Consider the following 18,188-nt stretch of genomic DNA (forward strand, 5'->3'; position numbering starts at 1 on the left):
CCAAAGACTAATCATTAATATCAAACTGCAAGCAGTTGTCACACCACACCAAACACTACTTAAATTACAGTGGCACCGAAGTCTTGTCTTCTCCCAGTAGGACAGAGGATAGATGCTTTATCAAGAAAACACTCCTACACACCACATGCACTAGCGTCTGAGAGAGATGTGGAGCCTCGCTGGGCCACTCATTGGAATGTTAGTATTTTAAGTTTTCTTGCAAATAAGTGAAAATTACAAGGATTGGGGAAAAGGGCTTCAATTTTATAAAACTAAATAATTTGGGACAAGGTAGAAAAGAGAGTTTTTCAACTTTGGACATTAATGCAATTTAGCAACAGTCAGTGAAAACAACAGCTGCTAAACGTGGTAAATCCAAATGAAATTATTAGATTAAAATCATAGACATACACAGAGGGTATTTCAAAATTCCCAGCACATGGACGACAAGGCACCAAACCAGAATCTCATTAGGAAAGGAAACACTTTGCTTTAAAGAGACGTTTTTATAAGACTTCACCATGCATAGTATGTATGAGGACTTCACTAGAGAGGAAAAACACAAGAATCAAAAGGGTAAACTAGAGCACAAGAAGTTTCTTCTCCTCCTCCCTCTCTCCTGGCACATACCAGGTAACCCCTTTGTATCCTTACACCTTGCTCTCCATAAACACACACACTCCCAGAGATTTTTCAAATGAATGGTTGTGTTCTGAAAGTGAGATTATTGGAATGAACTTTCTCTCATATAGATCCATTTAAAATAAGGAAAGTACCAGTCACTGATTCTATGACCTTCATGCACAATAGAAATAGGAAAAAAAATGCACAAAGGAATTCTAGGACTTCTAACAAAGATTTTTATAATATTTAGACTCATGTTACTTCAAGGATTGTACCCACGATGATCAATTTGCATGAAAGATTTTTTTCAAGGTTAAAAAGTCTACCTGTCTCCAAATACCCATTAAAAAATGTGAGACCATAGTTTTTTATATTGTTTTGGCTTGTCCGCTTGTTGAATAAGTCAAGATGGAATTTTGGAGAATGTGAAGACTGAAGAAGTCACAGGCTATAACAAAAACTCAGAGGCTGTTCTGATCTGGTCCTGGAACAGTTCTGCTTTCTCCTAACTTGTCGACAGTGTGCCTCTTCGACCCATAATTATATAAGCCTAATTTGTCAGCACTAAGCAACATGACTGCACTTTAAAAATGACCAGGAAAAAGTGCATTTAAGTCTAGCCAACTGAAATGACAAATTATAAATTATCCAAAGAATCAGGTAGAACTCGCCCTGCTAGTTCCTCGAGGTAAGACAAAGCAAGCCCAGTGTGGGAATACTTTGGACCTGAGGAGCCGATGTGAGGCAAAGCAACTGAATATGTGCAGTTTATTAAAAGAATCATGGAAGCTGGTGCTCATCAGAACACGATACGCTAAATTTTCTTCTAAACCTTTTATGTCAATTAACTTATTTAATGCTTCCAAAAGCTCTATGAGATCTTTTTTTTTTATGTGTTTTATTTATTTTTTGAGAGACAGAGAGAGAGCTGGAGCAGGGGTGGGTCAGATAGAGAGACACACACACAGAATCCGAAGCAGGCTCCAGGCTCTGAGCTAGCTGTCACCACAGAGCCGGATGCGGGTCTTGAAGCCACGAATTGTGAGATCATGATCTGAGCCAAAGCTGGACACGCCCCAACTGACTGAGCCACTGGGTGCCCTGATGAGATTATCTTTACTGCACAAATGAGGCAACTGAGGCAGAATTGTGATTTACCTAAGTCTACACAACTTGCAAACTCACCGTAGGAAAACTAGCACAAATGGGAGTAATCTTCCAAGAGATCTTTGAGAGGAATAACAAAAGGCAGTTTACCCTAGTGGCACAAACAAAAGATGAAACGTGCATTGGTTCATGCCCTCTTTCATTCAGTACTAAGTGTAGTAGTAAGAGTCTGACTTACTGAGCAGAGTGAACTTGAATCCTGCCCACCATCTGCCTGAACTGTAGCCAAGCTATACAATCTGTCAGGATGCCAGCTCCTTAATTGCGAAAATGGAAATCACTCTACCTGGCCTACTTTCTACCTTCACATTGACGCTACCATCAAAAGCAATGGAAACCCCCTCTGCCTCAGAGGTATCAGAGAACAGTCGCCCACAAAGGAGTAAACTCCTTACAAATACAAGCTCTGTTCTCCCCAGGCCACAGAACATACCCAATGTGCCCTCGTTTCTCAGGCCTTCTGGAAGACGAGAGGCTGTGCCACGCGGAGTGATCTCCTGTGCCGAGAGTCAGGATTCTTCTCACAGAACAAACACTACTTCGCCCAAGTCTCATTTCCAGTCACAGGATATCCATGTTTAGAAGCTACCTTAGTCCATCTGGGCTGCTGTAACAAACAACCATAGATGGGGGGAGGGGGGCAGACTTCGTCAATAAACATTAATTTCTCACATTTCTAGAGGCTGAGAAGTCCAGTACCAAGACGCCAGAAGATTCACTCACTTCTTGGTTCACAGATGAATCTGTTCTCTACCATGTCCTCGCGGTAGGAGCGGTAGGCAGCTCTCTGGATTCTCTTTCATGAGGGCTCGACCCTCCTGGCCTCATCGCCTCCCAAAGGCCCCACTGCCTAACCCATCACTTTGGGGGGCAGATTTCAACATATGAATTTGGGTGTGTGGGGGGCTAACAAGTGACTCTATAGCAAAGGCCATGATTTTTAAAGTTCTGCTAATCTAATGTATATTCACCAGTATTCTGAAATTTGAGCATTTGGAGGACCCAATGAGTAATCAGGAGAGAACTTAATCCGTTCCGCCTATGAAAAATGATTGAAACGTCAGGAGTAACAAGTCAAACTAGTAAAATGGCAGTAACTACAGTTTATCTTAAGTAATTGCCAAAGGATCCTTGAGATGAAAGAAAATGGGACTATTTAATCTTATGATTTCTTTCTCAAATGTCTTTCATATTAGCCTCCTCTCTCCCACCCCCCTGTGCTCTACTTGGTCTCTTACCTCTAACACATCCTCCGTCCAGCTGCTGGCATTACTTCCCAAACAATCTGATGTCACCTATGGTTTCAAAACCTCCTTGTAGCTCCTCCTGATTAAGCAGTGTGCTCTTTACAGGGTTAAAAATGCATCTTCAAGCCTACCCCAGGCAGAGCTGGGCCAGAGTCCAAACAGAGTGTCCCAACTCCCACTCCAGGGCTTCAATGCCACACAGGGGGAAAGTTGGCTTTGGTGGGGAGGGGCACACTGTGTAGGTATTTAAGAGACGCATAGATTCTGGGGTTGCCTCTCAGCATATTTTCACATCCGCGCAAAAGCCCTTATGGAGGTAACAAAACAGGCAAAATACAGGTTCATCAGGAAAAAAGAAAGGAGTCACACGGACAAAGAAATAAGAAGCTATAGCTGGAAGGACCTTCGGGCTGTCATGCCACAGTGCAGTGGGTACGGGGAACATTCAACTTCCTTAGCTCCGAAAATGTGTTCACGTCCAGAAACTTTATATCTAAAACACTGTGCTAAATCATCTTACCCTATACATGTCCCTTAAATATAAACATGCTAGTAAAAAAAAACTTAAAAAATAAAAATTAACTTAAAAATAATTGTCCAAGAGGCGCCTGGGTGGCTCATTCAGTTAAGCATCTGACTCTTGATTTCAGCTCAGGTCATGATTTCATGGTTTGTGGGATCAAGCCCTGCATTGGGCTCCATGCTGACAGTGCAGAGCCTGCTTGGGATTCTCTACCTTTCTCTGCCTCTCTCCATGCATGCTCTCTCTCTTAAAATAAACATTAAAATAATAAAAAGATAAAAATAATTGTCCAGCATATGGAATTAACTGGAACATTTTGTTTCATCTTTGGGTAATTTATTAGGGGCAAGTAAGAAAATGATACATAAAGATGTACTATGTAAAAGAATAAACATGCATGTAAGTTAAAAATACCTATGGGAAAGGAGGGCGCCTGGCTGGCTCAGTCAGTACATCATGTGACTCTTGATCCTCATGGTCATGAGTTTGAGTCCCACACAGGGCACATAGATTACTTTAACAAAATACCTACGGGCATCTTCTCCAAGATCTTAAGGGAAACATTAATTTCTACAATATCTAGAACATATCTAATTGTAATTTTAAAGCAAGCACACAATAAGCACACATTAGTAGTTTAACCCATTTATTTTAAACAAAGTCAATGGGTAGGAGCAAACACTGCAAGCTGTTAGTAGTTATCTAGATAGTAATTTAAATTAAAAAAAAATCTAAGTACCTTAAAGGGAGGAAAATCTAAACTGGCAGATCTTCTCTATCGATTCAGTTGAACAATGCAAAATCAAGTAAGAGGATTAATGACTGGTAAACCTTAAAACCAACTCAAGATTCCCTCTCATGTAATATGCTTTGGCAGAAATATTTGCCTTTTGCAATGGGTTGACTCTGTGGCACTAATTTCTGTACTACATCTTCTCTGCAGGCCTCCATTTCTCTTCCTTCACTTTGAAGACTCATGGAAGGTCTGGTAAAGTACAGAACAATAGGCATATGGAAGCCTAAATCAGTTGTTACCCCAGGAACCCCCGCTCTCCAAATTGGGGTGGTCCAGCTCTGCCACCAATAAAGAACAAGCCATGTCTGAAAAACCTAGATCCTTTTTTAGCATTGTAAACCATGTAGGAGATGCTTATTACATCTGCTTTGTTCTCTATTTCTATGGTGCCTATCACCATAGTAACAAGGCACACAGATGGAAAAGTAGGCTAGGCATACCCAAAAATGGGGGTGGGGACAGAGAAAAGGGGGAAAGGGCCTTTCACTGATTAAGAGAGAAAAGGCTCACATTTCTTCTGTCAGAGCTGTCAGTACATTAATGGGCAAGCTAATAGAAAAAAGTAGGTTTAGTCTTTAAGAGAGCCACAGTAGAAAACCCCCTAACAATTCAATAAGTATCAATATTTACAGGAGATAGACTTGCTAAGCTTCTGAGGTTTTAAAATCAGATATATTTTCTTAGACAATCTTGCATGCAAATCAAAGTTTTCATAACAGTCTCCAATTCTGGAAATCATGTACTCCTTTCACAGCATGGATGAGTACTATTAAAATCTTTCGGTTATTTTGTAATACTAAAAGTTGAGACATCTGTTAAGGAAGTGTGGCTGAGAAGATAAGTTGATACAATGAATACTTTCCTGAAAGTGACAAGTGTTTCTTCCAAGTTTTTGTATAAAATGTCCCAAAAGGAAGTCACTGGGTGGGGAGTAGGGGTGACTGTTGTTTTATCTTAGGGACTCACTGCCCCTGTTGAAACTGGGACAAGACCTTTCCCATCTGCAGCCCCCCTGCTCTCTACAGGTTCAGAGATCTTCAAAGGGAGTATCTGTGCCCACATGCTCTTTAAAGCCATGACAGGCCAGAGTTTCATCTATAAGAAATCTTCCTATTCCAAGATCTTTTTTTTTTTCTTTTTCCTTTCCTGCTGCCAGTCTGAGTCCTCCTTCCTAAGGCATATTTCGGATACTTGAGATGTTATTTGTGTTGCTACTGTTCAGGAAATAGGAAAAGAAGCCACACTAGCTTCAGAAATTACTTGTTTTACTACACAGTTTTTTTTTTTAGTATGTAGGTTTTACTCTATGTAAATAAAAATGGTGCGTATACAAAAAAAAGGCAGAAGATGCTTTATAGACTACAAATGTTTTAGAGAATTTAACACTCTAGCAACACAGATTATAGTGGAAAAAAGCAATATGTCACTTTTTGGGGATCTTAGGTCCTTGGCTCAGCCACTAAGTGAGACACTGAGGACAATTTTTATTTTGCTTTCTCAATCTTAATGTCTTATTCATAAAAAGAAAGGACTAAAGTAGACCAGGGGTATGAACTTGAGGGGATCTAAGAATGTTCCCAAGGCATGTTAAAATGTTATACATGAGCACGTGTGTATTATTCTGGGAAAGAGCCTCAAGGATGATCTATAACATAAAATTAAAAAATCAATAGTTACTCTATAAGGTCTTTTCTACATGAATACCATGACTTGAGTCAAACTGCCCACATAAAGTCAAAGCTTTGAACTCAGACTCAGGTGAGAATAATATTCAGGTCTTCTCAAGTCCCCACCCAAGGATCAGCCTATTTAAACCCCACACCAACCACCCCCTTGCCCTTTCCAACTGCTTTATTTTTCTCATAGCATTTAGTACATGACATTTTATCTTGCATCTGCTTTTTATCTGTACTCCCTCCTCTAGGATGTACGCTTCATGAAAAAATGGTTTTTTTCTCTCTTCACTGTTGGATTTATTCCCAGGGCCTGGCACAATGCCTAGTGAATATTAAGTGCTCAGAAAAAACCCCAAATGAATTATTTTTTTTAAATCCATAAAATAAAGCATGTCCAAAAAAAATTCAAATACATTTCTTTTTCTCTTGTTTAAGTCTGGGGGCCTGATAAGAGACATGCACTCTACTAAGCATGTTGCAAGCATATCTACTTTTCATCTTTAAGGCAACTCTTTCAATCCTTAGGGCCTTTTATAAAATAACACACCTAGGAAAAGGAGCCAGGCACTATATTTGTAGAAAAAGCTGCCTCATCGGGTACCAGATATGCCACCAACTTGTGGGATTTGCTTAGACAAGCCACTATCCCCTTACAAAGTCCATTTCACATTTATAATATGCAGTTAATATTTGCCACACCTACTGCAAGTTGAAAGTGATGTGCAAACATATATGTAATAAGTAATGTGGCGGGGGTCCTGTGAGGTGCTTCAGGAGAAATGTGCTTTAAGCTTTTGGGTGTGAGAGTAGGGGACATCCTGGACAGAGTTCTTTCATGCTGGGCCAGCACACCCATGTACGGGAAGGACTCCAGTAAAGTCTTTCTATTCAACAGGATGACAGCCAGGTTCAACTCCTCTCCCTCCAGGTTGCATTACTCTGTAAAGAAAAAAAATTGTCCCAAATCTAGCCTGGGACCAATCTTCTCTTCATGCTATAATTCACAACCTCCTTCTGGGAAGAAATTAATATGCTTGATAAAACTCTGAAAAACACTTTTTCTCCACAATGAGATTGAGATTTATTCTTAGGATTGAGGTACCCCCTGACCCAGCTCACTATCAGCCAAGTGTCTGGTGATCTTTTTGTAATGTTCTATTTTCTAGTCTAACAATGAGTATAAAAATTATGCACAATTTCTAACTGTGCCTGGGAGAGTTTGTGTGTTCCTAAAATGGATGATGGTAATTAAGTCACTTTGGTATCAAATTAGCTTCCATTGGATATACACAAAAGAGTAATGTGCTCCAACCACTCTGCTTCCCTATTGAAGCAAGAGGAAATCATTAGATTGGCCTATTGGGGACCCTTTAATTTGAATGAAAACTTTCTGTAGCACCCAGTTGATCTTCAAACAGGGCATGGGGTTTGGGAGTCCTTTTTTTCAGAGAGAGAGAGGTACTCTGGTAGATTCTATTCCTAGATCAGCAATTAATCCTTGTCTAAAAGTATCTGCTTCAAAACACCACATGTCCTCTTGATTCTTTCCAGCCATATCCTTTTTTTTCCTTTTCACATTTATCTTACATTCTAAAAGAAAGGCAAATCTTTCACTTTTCAGGAGTCTGCTTAGTGTCCCTTGCCTTGGGATGTTCACGTCTGCAGGACGCCAGCAGGTTTTGAAATCCCTGTACAGTTACAGAGGTTATGAAAGTGAAGGACTTTCATGACTGATAAACAAGCCCTTTTGGAGTGAGGGGAAGGTCTCCATTTCTTTGCTTCAAATGCTAGGCCAGGGGCACCTGGGTGGCTCAGTCGGTTGAGCGTCCGACTTCGGCTCAGGTCATGATCTCACGTTTGTGGGTTCGAGCCCCGCGTCGGGCTCTGTGCTGACAGCTCAGAGCCTGAAGCCTCCTTCTGATTCTGTGTGTCCCTCTCTCTCTGCCCCTCCCCTGCTCATGATCTCTCTCTGTCTCTCAAAGATAGATAAATGTTAAAAACAAAACAAATGCTAGACCAATACCTAATCAATAGACATTAGAAAATGAAGTAGCCTAAAAAAACTGAAAATCATTTTTGTGATCAGTCAGTGGATAACTTTTGGCATGTAACTCAAGAGTTTAAAAAATAGAGTAGAATTATACTGCCTTTACTCCCATATACTTATTTATGTAGCAAGATTTCTTAAATGCCACATTAAAAAAAGAAATACTTGATTTGGTTATAAAGGCTATCTTATCCTACTCTGGCAATAAGCATGTATAAACTATTTTTAAAACCCATGCATCTCACTGAGAGATAATTTCCCCCCAAATTTTACCTATACCTAAAACTGATGCATAAAAATTCTACTTGTTGTTCTGATCAATTGTGTACTACTAAAAATGTAACAACTCAATCCAAAACAAATTATATTAAACAGAGCCTATTGCCACAAGGACTTAAAAAAAAAAAGATATATAGATGCACCTGGGTGGCTAAGTCAGTCGGGTGGGTGCCTGAATCTTTTTTTTTTTTAATGTATATTTATTTTAAGAGAGAGAGAGAGCACAAGCAGGAGAGAGGGGCAGAGGAAGAGAGAGAAGCCCAGGCAGGCTCCATGCTCAGCATGGAGCCTGATGCAGGGCTCCCATCTCACCACCCTGGGATCATGAACTGAGCTGAAATTAAGAGTCAGATGCTCAGCTTACTGAGCCACAGAGGCGCTGACAGCGCAGAGCCTGCTTGGGATTCTCTCTCTCCAACCCTAACCCAACCTTCTCTCAAAAATAAACAAGCATTTAAAAAAGAAAAACAACAAAAAAGGAGATATAGTATGTGTATGTGTGTGTCACAGAGTTTGAAAAGGTAATCAGTGAAAGATTAGAATGTTAATTGGGATTAAGTTATATAGGAAGAGAGAAATGAAAGGAGTTCCAGGAGGGAAACAACTATGTAAAATTCCTGATGTCTGAAAGAGCTTTTATTCATACATTTTCCATATGGATGTTATAGTAGATGTGAAATCATGGTATTTAATTTAGCTTCCATTAGGTACATTACAAAGAGAATTATTTTTTAAAAAATCCATACTTATATCAGAAATGTCATCTTTCACAACTATTTAAAATTATGCTAAAATTTTAAATATTAACTTAAAGTTTTAAAGCATATGAGGAGAGCACATACTTTTTCAAAATCCTCTTAGGGTTACTGGCAGAAATACATTCAGAAACACTACTCTAAACTGCCTGTAAGCCAAGACTTTGTGTTGACTACAATTTTGACTTCTAATAGAAAGACAAAACTAGGATTATTTCAGAAAAGTGCAAAATCTGTCTCAAGCATCCACTGCAAATTACCAAATCCATAACTTCTGAATATAAAAAATATTCAATAAACACTAGCTCACTGACAAAATATTTTAGCCCTTCAACTGATACCTATTAACAGCATGTATACAATATCCCTTCCTACTTCTTACCTTCAAGGAGATCTTTCAAATTTTGGTCAAATGCTAGTCCAAAGTATGTTACCCAAACAAATTCCAGGACTAAGTAATAAATACGTGGAGTTTTATTCCTAATTCTTTTCAGAACAGCCATTTACATGCCAAGTGTGATGTCTGGCCCAGGAAATAAACAAAATAGTCCTCCTAAAGGAGCACCTAGGAGGTGACAGAAGTGTTCTCTGGCAAAAGTATTATAGTAGGTGTACAAAACTCAGAGGCAGTACAGAGGAGGGGAATGTGGAGCTCTCATGGGTGGTAAGCAGGAGCAGAGTATCTGGAATAGTTCCAGAATAGGTATGCTAGAACTGACCCTTGAAAGATGAGCAGGTGTTTGACAAGAGAATACCAGCACCCCAGGTAAAGGGAAGGAACAAAGACACAGAGCATAGCCATCTGGCTACCTCATGCCTTCTTCCCTACACTGCAAATGGTTTAGAATGGCTGGTATGGGAGTGCAACTGTCCACATTGTCCACGGTGCATGTATTGGTGACTTAGAAATGACAGGGAAGCCAGAGGTGAAGCTGGAAAGTCATGGAAGCAGACAAAGGAGGACTTTATTATATGGTTCACCAAGGCACTTGGACTTGATCCTGTGGCAAAGCAAGCAAATCACTAAAGGGCTATTAAACTGGGCAGTCGTGGTATGAGATTTGCCTTTCAGGATGATTACTTTCCTGCAGAGTGGACAACAAATTTGGGGGGTGGAGGATACAGAAGACTAGAAACTGAACTACCAGTTGGAAGACAATTAGCAGTTGTCCTAGAAAAGAGTCAAGGCAGCAAAGAGGCTGTGGAAGAAGGGTGCAGACGGGAAAAACTTGAAAGACGTGTCCCTTGGACAAACTGATTACAAATTGTACAAAGAGCAGTTGAGGGGAATGAGGCAAGGAGAAGCCCAGAATGACCTCTAGGTTTCTGTGGGTTATGTAATTGGGTAAATAGTGTTGCTATTTGCAAAAATATGACTCTAAAGACAGATAACAAGTTTTGGGGGAAAGAAAGTCTCTTCAGTACATGGACTCCAGTCCCTCATTTGTTCTAGGAGGCAAGCAGCACAGGCATTATTATCCCCAATCTACACTCAAAGGGGTAAAATTTTTTGCCCCATATCAAATGCAGCAGTTTGTGGGAAGCTTACTGTATACCAGGCTCAAGAGCAGGTAAACCGGGGAGACAAGACTCATTCTTTCAACCAAACTTCTATTCTTTTGGGGGTAAGGGGAGTAGATTACAAATAAGCAAGCAATAAAGCAAGATCTGAAAGATTAGGGTGGGGTAGGTGTGGGGGTCATGGGTCAGGGAAAGTATCTCTGAAGTCCCATTGGAGCTGACCTTTCACTGAGAAGGAAGGATTCATGCAAATTCATAAGGGAAGAGCATTTCCAGACAGAGAACAGACACTAAGAAGTTCCTGAGATAGGAACACGGTTGGTCTGCCACTGAGGGAGGAATTCCAAATACTAGGGTAGTGGGGAGTGAGAGGAAGTCCCAGTTCCAAGGGTATTCCTGGGAGGGTGAAGGTGAAAGGCACGGGGCTCCTTAGGGCAGCACTGGCATAGCATAGACTCTCTTGGGGAAGCCTGCAAACCTGACCGTTGTGCACAACCCTGGAGCCTGAGAAGCTGCACCATGACTCATAAATGCTTTTGGAAGACAATTCATTGCTCAGTGAGGACTGCCTATTTCGGCCCTGAAATGGGGCCAGGAACAAACTCATTTAGTTTTGCCTAGAGAATTGAGCTTTAAAAATCTTTAGATGAACAGAATTCATCTTATATTTATCCACTCAGAGCAAGAAACAATCTGCAGCACACTGGCAGGGGACTCTGCCCCCAGGGCTCGGTCATGCCCTCACACCCCACATCAAAGCAGAGCTTCCCTGCTCACCCTCCAAGGTTCTCAGTGGGATTCAAAAGGCGACATTTCCCCTACGGATCCCCAGTTAGCTCAGCTGGAGGGCAAGGAAAAACGGGACCCCACTGCCAATGAGCTGAGCTGGGTTGCTGTCTACATAATCCTAAAAGCCTTGGAGGTACTGGATGTTGGGGGGCCCTGCTGGTCCAGAGACAGGCCACCGTAGGCACAACACACCAGCCAGCTCTCTGTAACACATTGCCCATGCCCCCCATCCTGTGGTCATTCTCCCCTGGTGCTTCGTGGGCTACCTAGTCTTCTGCCAAGTCCTTCATATGGCGCCCATTCAGCCAAATGGCTTTACATTCCACTTGCTAAGGGTGAGGCAGATCAACTGTCTGACCCTCTCTGGAAAGATCCTCATTTATAGCCAACTTTCTCGGATGCATCTGCTTGGCGTATCCAAAAATGCATCTGTATTTAAAGTTTGCCAATACAGTGTGAATAAATTATAGAAGAATTAAATTATTTCTGAATTATACGGCCCCTTCCTGAGTATCACACTGAGAAATTATATATTATAAGCACTTATTTGAAAGATAGCTCCAAGCATTATGAAATGCCTTCTCTGGGATGGTGTTGAAAACCTGTGACACATTCCGATCCATGCCTGGGGGCAGTGAGGGATCATCATCTCATGTCTGTGCTCATTTCCAACCACACTCCTGCCACCATCTCTTTACTTCAGCTCACTGGACATTTTTTTCTTCCTAAGTCACTATTCAACCTCCAGCCACAGGACATTCACATGCGCCTCCATACAGCACCTGTACTTCTCCTTAATGACTTTTGTAGTAGCAATTTTTTTCATTTAATTGTAGCCACCAATTCACCTGTCTCCTCCAGAAACTCCCCTCTAGGGGCAGGGGCCATGTCCATTTTTCTTACCTTCGGTCCCCAGGACCTGGCACAGTGGCACACAGAAGCTGTTTGCTAAATAGGTGCTGGGAAAAAAAATTCTATTATATGAACTCATTAGCGGATATGTTTCAGCTTCTGAGAGCAGATGAGCCAAAAATCATCCAAATCAGGGTTGAAGAAGGTTAAGGCTGAGCTATTCTGTTTTAATCAAAAAGTAAAGGAAAGACTTTGGGGTCATTTGGGTTTAAACTGATTTTGGAGACAGTTCTCAAAAAGTCCGAGTAACAGTTTAACAACACTTATTTGGATATGTAGGAAGATGAACAATTTTAAACTGGTATTTCTTAAAATAATGAATAAGAATTCATTCTCAGAAAGGTTCACCCAGATTAGGTGAAATTTTTAAAAAAGTTACACTTACTTTATCAGGCAGTTTATTAGGCACTCTAACCCTCCTATCTGATACTTACCCCCAGTTTACAGATGAGGAAATTGAGGGTGCAAGAAGCTAAGGTTGTATACCAAGTAAGCGGCAGAGCCAGGATTCACATCCAGCTCTATTTCACTACAAGAGCTATGTTTTCAATCCAAGCCATGGACTTAGCTAAGAAGTAAATGCTAATACTACGTTATAATGCATTGCACCCTCTCATGACAAGGCATGAGACTGTGGTCTGATACTACCAACTGGGGCAAATACTTAGGTATTTAAAAAACAATTGGATTTGGATGCCCATGATGTGGTCGCAGGGAAACTCGACAATTCATGACAAAGGAGAATTATGAACTGTCAGTTACTGAATGGTTGTTTTATGCCAGGTATTAGGTATTTCAATGTTAATATTTCCTTGAATCCTAAGAATCCTATAACATGAGTAATAACAGCCAAGAAAAAAGAGGTGTAAAATAAGTGTGGTGTTTGACTACCGTAATGTCCCTTCTCTCCTCTTCTAAGAATATGAACATCCAATATTTTTTTAATTAAAAAAAATTTTTAGCGGTTATTTATTTTTGAGAGACGGAGAGAGCACAGGCCGGGGAGGGGCAGAGACAGAGGGAGACACAGAATCCGAAGCAAGCTCCAGGCTCTGAGAGCCTCATGTAGGGCTCAAACCCACAAACCGTGAGATAATGACCTAAGTTGAATGGAATGCTTAACCGACTGACCCACTCAAGCACCGCAAAACTCCCACATTTTAGTTTAGCACAAGGTTGTCAGGAATATGGACACTTTTCTCAAGTTGGTGAGGTCACGTTACTAAGTTCTGGCCAGTAAGATGTAACAAGAAGTGAATGACAGTCTCCAGGAAATTTCTGTAAGAGACTCTTGTCTCTTGCCTTTCCCCTATCTGCCTGCCTTCCTTCTTTCCTCCTTTCTACTACTTGGAACCTGCATGTGATAGCTGAGGCTCCATCTAGGACCATGAGGTTGGGGCCTCTTCTGACAGACGCTAGATCCACAAGGTGGAACCGGCCTAGGCCTCAGAAGACTCTAAAACCATTACACCAGCTCTGGATGGTCTCTCCATAAAGTTTCTGTTTGTTTTTTTAATTTGAAAGACAAACAAACATTTGTTCAAACAACTGTTCTTTTCAGTTTCTGTAACTGATAGTTAATCTAACTAATCCAGCAACTGGTTCCTCAGGCCCCTCAGTCTGCAAGTCCAGGCTCTTAGGCAGAAGCTGAAGAATTCCTGTTTATAATTTGCAATAGGTTTGGGGGTGGAGACAGTGTAAAAATGCTGAAAAGGAATTTAACAGAAGAAAAGAAGGTTCAAATACACTCTCAAATCTGTACAACTGAGAAATGATCAAAAGGAATATGCCAGTCAACAATATAGAATTTAGTCTCCTTTAGAGATGGGTGGAGGGAGAGCTCAGTCACCTGCATAGAGCCAGAAATAGACGAGAAATAGAGGCTGTGCTGTTGGTAGCTATGAGAAAGATGCTACTGGTTGAGGAGTAAGCAGCAGTGTAGAATGAAGCCCTGAAAATGGCCACAGGATGAGAGAGAAGAAGGAAGAATTACAAGGAACTGTGAAATTGAAGAAGCAGGAGATGAAGCTCAAAGATACACAGTCTGGAAAGGGATGAGCAGAATCATATGACCCACATCAAAGACAGCATAAAGGTCAAAACGGCAAAAGGAAAGGTCAAGGATGAAGCTCCGACAAATCATTTTTATTCATTTCCTTTACACAGGTTCACAACAGCATTGAAGAAGTGAATTTAAATTGTGTTGCAATTGAGTAGAATCCTACATGTGAGAAAGTCAGAGAATAGGGAGTTTATTATGACCCTTTGCTCAGTTTTTAAGTGAGCGGCAGTGGTAAGAACTTGGCAGAAAGATTCAGTGATTGGAGTTAGGCTTCATTTTATTTAAGATTAATCTTCATGAATCAGAAAAGTAAGTGGTTCTGTTTGCCAAACTCATGATTTCAAACATCAGAAAAAGAACTAACTCGTTATAAAGGTATGTAGGGAGTTTAGAAAATATAGATGGAATGGGGCACCCAGGTGGCTCAGTAAGTTAAGCGTCCAACTTGGGCTCAGGTCATAATCTTACCATGAGTTCGGGGCCCATGTGGAGTCTATGCTGCAGCTTGGAGCCTGAAGTCTACTTCAGATTCTGTATCTCCCTCACTCTCTGCCCCTCCCCTGTTTGTGCTGTCTGCCTCTCTCAAAAATAAATAAACATTAAAAAAAAGAAAATATAGATGGGAAATAAAATGAAAATAGGTGATAGCAATTAAAAAAAAAAGACAAGAATAGGAAAACACACACGACAGAAATTAGAATGCATTTTACAACTGTTCAAAAAAATTCTATGCTATAACTAGATCTCCCAAATTCCTTTTGAGTGGTCACAGGTCTGAATTGCTGGTGCAACATCCCAGACTCTCTAAGTGGGAAAACAAGGAGTGACATGCTTCGCAGAAGGCAATGCAAACCATTCCGCCAAGTCTGGAGGAACATGACAGGTTCAGTGTGCATTCGTTTCTGGTAATATCAGTGTATTTTACAGGGGTGGATAGAAAGGAAAAACAAAAGTAAAATTTGGAAATTCAACTTGAGAGACACCAAATGAAAATCAAGGATTAGATTAAGCAGGCTATTTTTTTGCATGGGCAGTAAAAAAGTTAGAAAGGCACATAAAAATAGCTCAGTTACCATTAGCAAGAATTTGAAAAAAATTTTAAAGTTGTTTACAGATCAAGATTTTGGCTAAAGAAAGAATCTTTTATTTTTTATTTTTATGTTTGTGTTTTGGTTTGTTTTTTAAGCAGGCTCTACACCCAATATGGGGCTTGAACTCAACCCTGTGATCAAGAGTTTCATGCTCTACCAACTGAGCCACGTAGGTGCCCCAACAATCTTTTAAATATTAAAATATTTGCCATTTTCAACTTCAAGAGAACAAAACACATTGTCACAAGTTTCAGGCCACTGCAGAAAAAAACCCACACAGTCTAAGAAAACGTGGGGGTGGGGATGTCTGGGTGGGAGGCTCAGTGGGTTAGGTGTCGGACTTTGGCTCAGGTCTTGGTCTCGAGGTTTGTGAGTTTGAGCCTGCATCAGGCTCTACTGACAGCCATTGCCCAGAGCCTGCTTTAGATTCATTCTCCCGCTGTCTCTGCCCCTCCTCTGCTCACGCTCTCTCTCTCTCTCTCTCAAAATAAATAAACATTTTAAAAATAAGTAAAAAACCTGGAGGAATAGTGGGCTACTATTTAGTGCTAAAAAGAAATGAGCTGTCAAGTCACCAAAAGATCTGGAGGATAGTTAAATGCATAATACTAAGTGCAAGAAGCCAATCTGAAATGGCTACAGACTGTATGATTCCAACTATGACATTCTGGAAAAGGAAACAAACAAACAAACAAACAAACAAACAAACTCCAGCGACAGTAAAAATCTCAGTGGTTGTTAGTAGAGGAGGGAGGGGTGAATAGGTGGAGCACAGAGGATTTTTAGGGCAATGCTATCGTGAGACAGTATCATTGCCTGATATTATAGTGGACACATGTTACTGTCTATTTGTACAACACCAAGAGTGAACCCTAATGTAAACTATGGATTTCGAGTGATAATGATGTGTTAGTGTAGGCACACTGATTGTGATAAATGTACCTCTGGTAGGTGATGTCCATAAGGTAGCAGGCTATGCATGAGTGGGAGGAAGGGAGTTTATGAAAAACCTATGCACTTTACTCTCAATTTTGCTATGAACCTAATATTGCTCTAAAAAATAAAGTCTATTAAAAAAAAAAACACCTTGGAGGATCTGGTATCTTTTCCAAGTTATACTGATTAGGGCCCTTTCCATTTTAATTAATGTTGGTGCTTTCATTCTAAGAATCCTCAGAAGCAGTGGGGAGCATGCCTAAGTGAGTCTTAGGAAAACAAATCTTAACAAGTAGTCAAATGAAATCACTCCAAATGTGAAAATATACATATGAGGCTGGACATGTTGGAACACCTTTCCAGTCGAAGAGAAACAGAACAAGTTTTGAAGAATAGTAAATTTAATTCTAACATGTAGATTCTTATTTATTTTTTGCTATAATAAAAACATTTTAGGGGGAGAATAGGTATAAGGAAAGTGCCATGACTCAACTGTACAATCAATGACAACTATGCCCCCTTTGTTACCTGAACTGAAAATAGTATCAGGTATGTCAGGGCTTATATTCTTAAATCACACAGGCCCAATTACTTGGGGGATTAGCTGTCATTTTATATTCTCTTCAAGAGTGGAGCTGCTGACTAGGAAAGCCAGGGGAAAAAGAAAGTCACCTTGGCACCCAAAACTCTAAGGAGCATTTGGGGTCCTCAGGAGGTGAGACTTGAACACATAGAAGATACTGGAATTGTTAAATAATTCTACTGTAGCGTGAGTGTCACTTCTTTTGTGTGCTTCAACCCTACACTTAGGTTTAGGAGACAGAACAGTCTGACAAAGAGACATGCCATTTAATCTTCTCCTAGAAAGCAGGACACAAATTGACTATTTCAAGTTGGCTGCATGTTTGCCATTTAAGATTTTCATACTGTTATCTTTTTACAGAATTTAACAGTTTTCAGGCAAGGCAAATGTATTTAGGAAAGTTCAGGCATAGGTTTTTGTCTTTAAATTTAGGTTTGTCTTTTTCTTGGGGAGGGAAAGGGGGTGGCCGAGAGAGACTTTCTGACCACAAAGAAAGTCTTCCACAAATGTCATCTGACTCAAGGCAACCTATGGACTTTGGGAAGTCCGCTGGGAACACAGTGTAATGAGCCAACACCGGGCCTCTTGCCTTCTGACCTCTCAGCACCTGCTCAACTGTAGCCTAGAAGAAGGAAACTCTTGGCTTCCCTACCTGGGTAGGAGTTGCTCCCACACCCCTGCCCCCTTCAAGCAAACGAACACCAACACCACCATCCAACTGTAGGCGACCAATGAGTATCCAACGAATTTGTCCAAAAAGAGCGCCAGAGTAGGGGGGGCAAAGGAAACCGACCAGACACGGGGTGCTCGCTTAGGACGCCCTCGGGAGAGGTCTGTTCACCTTAGCCCGGGAAAGCAGAACCCTGTTCCCGCACCGCCCGGAGGACTCACACTCAGGTGTGGCGCCGACACCGCCGCGGTGGAGAGGGGACCGCCTCGTCGTGGCCGCCCACTCCTCTTGCCCCGCACGACCCCGGCACCCGGGAGAGGTTCTCTCGGGGGGTTCGGTCCCTTTCTCCCGGAGACAGGGAGCAGCAGAGCGGCCACTCATCTGTGGCCGCGCCACCTGCCCGCAGGCCCGGCTCGCAGGTGAGGCGCGGGCAGGTAACCGCACCTGCACGACGACCCCACCTGCTGCGTCCCCTCGCCCCCGTCCTCCGCCTCCTCCAGCGGGGTCGGC

The 18,188-nt window shown here is 41.4% G+C and overlaps 1 long non-coding RNA gene across 1 annotated transcript; it reads right to left on the reverse strand.

The window, feature by feature from the left end:
- Positions 1-5,007: 5,007 nt before the first annotated feature.
- LOC115298374 lies at positions 5,008-18,173 on the reverse strand. Its single transcript, XR_003911722.1, has 2 exons — positions 17,900-18,173; positions 5,008-6,972 (listed from the first exon to the last, which is right to left on the reverse strand). It is a non-coding gene; the product is annotated as an uncharacterized LOC115298374 (long non-coding RNA).
- Positions 18,174-18,188: the final 15 nt, after the last annotated feature.

Source organism: Suricata suricatta, chromosome 8, assembly GCF_006229205.1.
Source record: "Suricata suricatta isolate VVHF042 chromosome 8, meerkat_22Aug2017_6uvM2_HiC, whole genome shotgun sequence".
In the NCBI taxonomy this organism is placed as follows: domain Eukaryota; kingdom Metazoa; phylum Chordata; class Mammalia; order Carnivora; family Herpestidae; genus Suricata; species Suricata suricatta.